We start from the raw sequence: 8397 nt of genomic DNA on the forward strand, positions 1-8397 counted from the left end.
TTCTGCTGCTTCTCTGGCTGGCTGCTTCTGACACTCACAATTTGAAAACCAAACCTCCTAGGTCCTGCATTTGCTCCAGACAAATCCCTCAATCCACATGGCTTAGCTTTGATCTGCCATGTGGCCCACTGCCATGGGTGACCCCTCATTGTTTCCACCTGTCTTCACTACAGAAAGGGGTTTAATTGGTCCATTCGCTTTAATGATGTCTGCCATCGAGTTTGGATCAAAGACTCACTTGATATCACCTATCAACACCTTCCAACTTAATCATATATTAAAAAAAATTAGAACTATACAGAGTCATGGAGTCTATGACCAGAAGGCACTACTGTGATCAGTTAGTTCAGGGGTGGGCAATAATATTTGATGTGGGGCCACTCCAAGATTTCATAAGTGGCCAAGGGCTACACTCTTCCAATGATATTAAGAAGAGGAGTGAGGTCTGGGATGGAAGTTGGGTGCAGAAGGGAGATTGGGGTAAGGGACTGGGGTATGAAGGATAGGATCTGGGAGGTAGTTTGGATGAAGGAGGGCAGGAAACTGGGGTGCAGCAGGGGGTTCAGGGTCCAGGAGGGAGCATGAGTTCAGGTGAGGATTCTGACTGGAGGAGGAGTGTAAGAGGGGGTGCCAATTAATTTTAGGGTTGAGCTGACCACACACAAATGAAGGAGGGTAGCTTCACTGAGAAGCAGGGATGTGAATGTGTAACCGTGTACACAGTTAACCAATGAGCCAGGGCTCAAAAGTTAATGTGCACGCTTATATGCGGATCCCTCTGTGTCAGAGGCAGCAGCATGAAGTGGGTGGTATCAGGTGGAAGCTGGTGCTCATGGGCAACTGGCTTAAAAACTGGCTTTCCCATGCACTGGCTCTCAGGGAGCTGCCTCTGGCCCCCCACCTGCATGTACCCATCTAACCACTGACATTTTCAGTGGTTACATGTTTACTTGAATAAACACATTTAATATCCCTACTGAGAAGGCTCAAAAATCTGAAGGCGGTAAACCCAATGAGATTTGTTTGGTGTATAAAAATCTCATGATTTTAAAGCACTCTTATAATTAGTGTCTGACATGCTTTTCAAATGCTTTGGATTAAAAATATGCTTTTGAAAGAAAGGCAACATTTTGCAGGGTTGGCCTTACAATGAGGCGAACTGAGGCAGGCACCTCAGGTGCCAGACTGGGGGGGGGGGGGGAGGGGGGGAAGGGCACCACTAGGACCCAGAGTGTAGAAAATTGTGTCTGCTGCTGGTCAGGACTGGCCCGAGCCATTTGTGCTCCCCAAGCCCTGAAAGTGTGGCCACGTCCCCGGGCACACAGTGCCTCTGGGCCCCAGGAGCGCAGCGCATACCCCATGCGTGGCACTACCCTAGGTGCATGGTGCATGCTCAGCACCGCCCCAGGTGCGCAGCACATGCATGGCCTTGCCCTTGGGTGCGCGGCCGTCCCAGGCATGCAGCGCATGCGCAGTCCTGCCCCCACCCAGCCCGGCAGCCCCATGTGGAACCCCCTACAATGGGGCGCCCTGGGCAGTAGCCTGGTCAGCCCATAGCTTTGGCCGGCTCTGCCACTGGTGCATATGTAGGTAGCAGAGCAGTACCATGAGAGAAGTAGAACAGGAAGAAGGCAGAATTGAGACCTTTCAAAGTTTTGGCCCAAGCGAGAGGGTATGGGGGCATCATTTGAGCTCCCCGCCTCAGGTGCCAAAATGTTGTGAGCCAGCCCTGACATTTTGGGCATAACAATCTGGTTAATATCTTTTGAAATAGCCAAGAGAGCACAAGACAGCCAGGTGAGAATAAGTGAGGTTCCACTGTTGTTCCTTTCTAACTTTTGCCAGAGAAGACCATCCTGATACTGGATTCCAAACCATTCCAAGACAAAGCCAAAACAAATTGAAAGACAGGGGAATTTAAAAGTTGTCCTGCATGCTATCCATTCAAAGAGTTATTCAATGGTGCTATCGGAACAGCTACAACTCTTATCTTTTTTAGACAGGGGATGACAGCCAATATTTCTACCACAAATAGGAGCCAAAAGAAGGCCCTACAAAGAGGACTCTGTTAAAGGAAGCAGTCCAGCAATGAGGAGGCAAATGCTCCTTTTTTAATTTAACATACATGATTATCACTATTTGCTGTGGCAATAGCACATTAGCTACGAATGTGTGAACCCTTTCTAAGGTTTGGGATGGTTAATATGAATTATAAGCACAGTCCTGCAAGCGGCTGAGTATTCTGACCCTGATCCAGGAAAACTCATAATGTAAGCATGTGCTTAACTCTAAGCTTGTGAATAATCCCGTTCAGATTGATGGGATTCCTCATGTGCTTGACGGTACGCATGGATCAGGCTCAGGGTGCTCAGCAACTTGCAGGATGGAACCCTTATGTGAATCCTCTGTTTTTAGTTTGTACCTTGTCAAAAGCAGGATCCAGCTCTGAAATATTCTTGGAAGCCTTCAACTTTGCTCCATGTGCTTCTTGGAGGAGACTAACCTGTACTGAAGCAGTGGAACCACAACTGCCTAGAAGCAATTGGGGTATTGCCTTGCAGGAATAGTCCTGCAAGCCTGCAGCATACGTTGTGAAAAGAGAGTGGGCCAAATGGGCAAAATTCTGCTGTCAATTATCTCAGTGTAACCTCACAGACCTTAATAGGGCAAAAGTGTTCTAAATTGTACACCTAAAAATCAGGCACCTAAATACACATTTATGCTTCTAAATAAGTGGTCTGATTTCCATAGGCAATTCGTATCCATAGCTGACATTGTCTTCAGTTACAGTCATGGGTGGTCTGCCTTTCCAAAAATCAGGTCATTTATTCATGAGCTCAAATGTGGATCCAGTGTCTAACTTTTGTCATCTAAGCTTGAAAATCTTTCCCTAGAGTCTCACTCATGTACCTGAGATGAGAGTGTGACCCAATGTGCTGCAAAAAAACCTCTTTTTTGTTGCTTGGATCTGTATAATCAGCCACCCACCACACAGTTTTCTTTCTTTGAAATGGTCTAATCAATGATTTTCCATCAAGGCAATGAAACTGAGCTACAAGGGGAGGACAGGGAAAGTGAGGCATTACCTACGTGAAGAGAAAGAGTGAGAGTGTGTGCATTCTCTGACCAAATGGAGAGTTAACATCAATCATGCATTCAAAGCATGCACTTTGGGAGTGGCATTAGGCATAGCCACAGGAATAGTGGAGGCAAGCCAAAAAGGGAAGAAGATGTAATGATTCTACCAAATGGATCATATCGTAAAATGGATATTATTGTTTCAGCAACCATTACACATGCAAATCAAAATAGATTTATAGACTCTTCAAGCCAGATTCTTAGTTGGTGTAAATCAGCCTTGTTCTATTGAAGTCAAAGGAGTTGCATTGATTTACATCAGCAGGAGACCTGATTTTAAGGCCAGAAATGATATCAGTAATATCAAGTTTAACTCACTAACACACATCGGGGTGAAATTCTCTGCTTTATAACTGTAAAAGAGTCATTTGTGAAGAACAAATAGCTGCATTTCCATTTGTGGCACAAATGGACATTGACAACAAGGTACTGTATCAGAGGCAGTATCGCTTCAGAGGCAAACCAAAAGGTTTCATCTTACCTTATTCGGAATGAAGTTTGTAAAATAATAAACTTAGGGTATGTCTACACAGTAACATTATTTCAAAATAACTTAGTCCGTGTCTACACAGTAGGCAGTTATTTCGAAATAATGTTGAAATATTGTCAAGCTTCTTACTCTGACTCCTGTAACCCTCATTGTACGAGGAATAAGGAAAGTCGGTATAAGAGTGCTCTATTTTGAAATAAGTGCTGTGTAGATGCTTCCGATTTCAAAATAAGCTACACAATTGACATAGCTCAATTTGCATCACTTATTTGAAGTTAAACCCTGCTGTGTAGATGCACCCACAATTTGCCTGCTTTGATTCATTCATTTCCCATTAAGAGATTCATTTCCCTCACAATCAGTAGCAGGTTATTTTATTTTATTTTGTTTTTCCACTATGGCAGTGTTTGAAACTTGGAAGCACTTCAGTTCCAGATTCCCAAGTCTGGTTCTTACCCTATTTTCTCCTCTGTGTGTGACCTAAACATTTCAACACTATTTTCTTTCCTGAGTCAGGAAGAAGGGAGCAGCTGGCTAGGCCCTTCCACTCATCACTACATTTTCACCTACAGTATGTTTGCTTTTCTTTCCCAGCTGCAATTTTATCTAGCCTCCTTCAATCCTTCATTCTCTGGCACATGTGTTTTAGTCCCTGTTCTACTCTCACTTAACCTGTGTGCAACCCCACTGATTTCAGTGGGAGTGCATATGCATAATGGAGAGCAGATTTGTTTAATTTCTTCCTCTCAATGCAGGCACCAATTCCAGCAAGACAAATGGGAGTGAACGGCCTGGATCAAGACAACTGGGTACAAAAAGTTGAGCAAATTCATGTAAAGATGGTCTTGGCAAATCACAAGACCTGACTGGTTATCAACCCAGCAGAACTTAAGGTCTGGAAAACATTTGCTGACATTCCTACCGTATACCAGAAGTGAGGCATTACCTTAGCTCACTAGGCATTTTGTAGTGATCAAATGCAGATTAAGGGATTTAAACCATGATCGTCTATGAAAAAACTAATCAGAAGCCCAAATGAATACTTTGGCTACTAAAGGCAGTTTTAGCCTGGGTGCATACACTTTTTTACCGTAAAACCCCTCTATCATCCACACACTTATTTGCATGGCTGGAGCATGGGATGAAGTTTTGTTTTAGATTCAGTTGGAGTAAAGCCCCATCCATTTTGAAGCACTTGGAAGAGGGGAAAGTGATTAGGACTAATCAACATGGGTTCACAAAGGGCAAGTCATACCTGACCAATCTGATTAGCTTCTATGATGAGGTAACTGGCTCTGTGGATATGGGGATGTACTATATGGGGATGACTTTAGCAAAGCTTTTGATACGGTCTCCCACAATACTCTTGCCAGCAAGTTAAGGGAGTATGGATTGGATACATGGACTGTAAACTCAACGGGTTGTGATCAATGGCTGAATGTCAGGTTGGCAGTTGGTTTCTAGCAGAGTGCCCCAAGGATCGGTTCTAGGACCGGTTTTGTTCAACGTCTATTAATGACCTGGATGAGGGGATGGATTGCACCCTCAGCAAGTTTGCAGATGATTCTAAGCTATGGGGAGAGGTAGATATGCTGGAGGGCAGGAATAGGGACCAGAGTGACCTGGACAGATTAGAGGATTGGGCCAAAAGAAATCTGATGAGGTTCAACAAGGACAAGTGTAGAGTCCTGCACTTGGGATGGAAGATCCCAAGCATTGTTACAGGCTGGGGACCAACTGGCTAACTAGCAGTTCTGCAGAAAAGGACCTGGGGAATACAGTGGATGAGAAGCTGGATATGAGTCAACAGTGTGCCCTTGTAGCCAAGAAGGCTAATGGCTTATTAGGTTGCATTAGGAGGAGCATTGCCAGCAGATCTAGAGAAGTGATTATTCCCTATTATTCAGCTCTGGTGTGGCTTCTGGACTACTGTGTCCAGATCTGGGCCCCCCACTATAGAAAAGATGTGGACGCATTAGAGAGGGTCCAGCAGAGGGTGACAAAATGACTAGGGGGCTGGAGTGCATGACCTATGAAGAGAGATTGAGGGAATTCGGTTTGTTTAGTCTGCAGAAGGGAAGAGTGAGGGGGGATTTGATAGAAGCCTTCAAATTCCTGAAGGGAGTTTCCAAAAAGGATGAAGAGAGGCTATTCTCAGTAGTGACAGATGGCAGAACAAGGAGCAATGGTCTCAAGTTGCAGTGGGGGAGGTATAGGTTGGATATTAGGAAAAACTATTTCATTAGGAGGATGGTGAAGTACTGGAATGGGTTAGCTAGGGAGGTGGTGGAATCTCCATCCCTAGAGGTTTTGAAGTCTCGGCTTGACAAAGCCCTGGCCGGGTTGATTTAGTTGGGCAGAGGGCTGGACTAGATTCTATGATTCACTTTTCAGTGAAGATGTACACATGACCACTTGAGTGGCTAATAGTCCTCCAATGCCCTTTGTGCAGTTTTCCCACCACTGCCTGAAGGGAGAGGTAAGACATGCTCCAGGCAACACACAGGTGAGTGCAGAAACAGTGAGGATAGTCACACAGGTAAGTCTTTGCTGTATGAACGCACAAACTTGGGGTAGGCTAATCCATGTTGTGTAGACCTAGGTGTCAGTCACCCAAACTGAGCATGCAGTATAGACATATCCTAAGGTTTAAGCCATCCTATTGTGGGGGAAAGAGGATGCGGAGTCAGAGTTGCCACTTTACCAACTGGTAAAGGTGTCTGGCCATCTAATCCTGCAAACCTCCTGAGATCTGAGAGTGAAACTCCAAGAACTGTTGGGCATACATCCAGAATCAGGATGTTTGAGTAAAGCCTAGCATCTCTATGCTATTCCTTGGGTCCTTACATGCTGCAGGCCTGCAACTCCCCCTGTGTCAGCAGAATCTGTTTAAGATGCTGCTGACTCCTTCAGTTTAGTTTCATGCAGGAACATCCCTGTGTGTGTGAAGGGAATGATATGGTCGTGCACAGAACTCAAACCACGGGCCTTCCATAGACTCACAGGGGGGAGAAGATGATGCCCTTTTAAATCTGCTGCCTGCTTCCAACAGTGCTGTTCCTAAACGAGCAGCACCCCACCTCTTTCATCTCTGCTTAGCTAAAAGCAGAATGGAGCAATCTGTTTCTAGAGCACCTGTCATCCAAGGATCTCAAAAAGCTTTAAAAACACGATAGACAAAATCTCTGTATTTCATGGGTTTTAGTGCACTTACTCTATGCCATTTGGCCAATGAGACAGACAAGATATATTGTCTTATGACCCGGAGCTGGGAAGCCATGGGTTCTAATGGACAGGAAGTGAGGAGATGGGTTCTCTTCCCAGCTTCTCCACTGCCATGCTGTGAGCCATTGAGAAAATCACTTCACCTCTTTTTTCTTCTACCTTCTGTGTGTCTTGTCTGGTTAGAATTCAAACTCTCTAGGACAGGAACTTTGTGTTTGCACAGCAAATAGCTGAATGGGGCTCTGCTTTTGGTTCAGGCCTTTTGGCGCTACTATAATACAAACAATTAATAATAATTGCGGCTAATCCTGACACCTCCAATGACCTAGATTATAAGAATTCCCAGAAATTAGCTCATAGATCCACCATTTTCAAACTTGGATACCTAGCCTATTCAACAGATATAGTCCTCTCATGTGATCAGTGACTCTTTCTGACTGGGAAAAGTCTTTTACACTGTCCTTTCGGAAATAACATCACTGCCTTCACGTCAGGACAGCCGCATGGGAGGTAGATGGGGATCTACAGTGAACTCAGGGAAAGGGCGTCAGTGTCTGGAGTGCAGAGTATTGGGTTCCGTCCCCTCCCCCCTTCTCTTGGCTAGTCCCAAGAGAAGCAAATGCTGCATTAGCCATAGTTCAGTCACCAGGAGGGACCAAGGCCAGCTGCGGCAGCTGGCGCCCCAGGCAGGCAGCGCAATTGTTGTTTCCCCCCCCCCCCCCCGCATGGCCATGACGTCATCATCGGGCTCCTGGGTCAGTGTTGCTCTAGGCAACTGTCTAGTTTGCCTAGGTTCATGGGCCACCCCTGACAGTCAGAGTTATCACATCAAATATTTCCCCTCTTTATTTCCTAATTTCACAACTGAATATTGACATGTGAGGCATTTTTTGTTGTAGGTTTAAGTCCGATTAGATTTTGTTCACTAGTCCAAGTGCTGATCTAGCCTATTGTAAAAGTGTATTTTTTGAGGGGGAAGGAGAAGTCCTTCAGGGTTCGCCCACCCCCATCCTAATCCTGAAAGCCTGAAGCACAGTCTTCCTTCCTGCTAAAGACCAGAAGCAGGTCTCACTATCACTACAGCCTTGGCCAGAGAGAGGGACATCCTCTCACCCGATTTCCTTTCATTTCACACCCTGCCAAGGCTCAGCATGGTGCCACCAGCGTACCTGCAGCATTGCCAATGTCAAGCGTTTAAAAATCCAGCTCTGATTCTTCAGGAGACCAGCTTAGAAATCACAATGAATTTTTCTACAATAAATATGGGGCTCTTTTCCTTTGCCTTCTAGTTTGAGCCTTCAGAGGCCACATGTTTCAGCTTTTCATACTGAGATTCTCTTGCAATCCCTTTGGTATGAGAGGCCAGGGCTTCAGGAAGACCCCCTAGACTTGTGGTAACACTTAGAATCATATACTCATAGGGCTGGAAGAGATCTCAGGAGTGATTAAGTCCAGCTCCCTGCCCAAAGCAAGATCAATCCCAACTAAATCAACCCAAGCAAGGGCTTTGTCAAGCCAAGACTTAAAAACCTCCCTAGGTAACC

At 45.3% G+C, this 8397-nt stretch overlaps 1 protein-coding gene across 1 annotated transcript in view; it reads right to left on the reverse strand.

The window, feature by feature from the left end:
* The window catches only part of LOC149524119 (E3 ubiquitin-protein ligase Topors-like), a 36448-nt gene that overhangs the window by 20038 nt on the left and 8013 nt on the right, over positions 1–8397 (reverse strand). The gene's annotated exons all lie outside the window — the stretch shown is intronic.

The sequence above is a fragment of the Pelodiscus sinensis genome, chromosome 6, assembly GCF_052426305.1.
Source record: "Pelodiscus sinensis isolate ZL-2025 chromosome 6, ASM5242630v1, whole genome shotgun sequence".
NCBI classification, from domain to species: Eukaryota; Metazoa; Chordata; order Testudines; family Trionychidae; genus Pelodiscus; species Pelodiscus sinensis.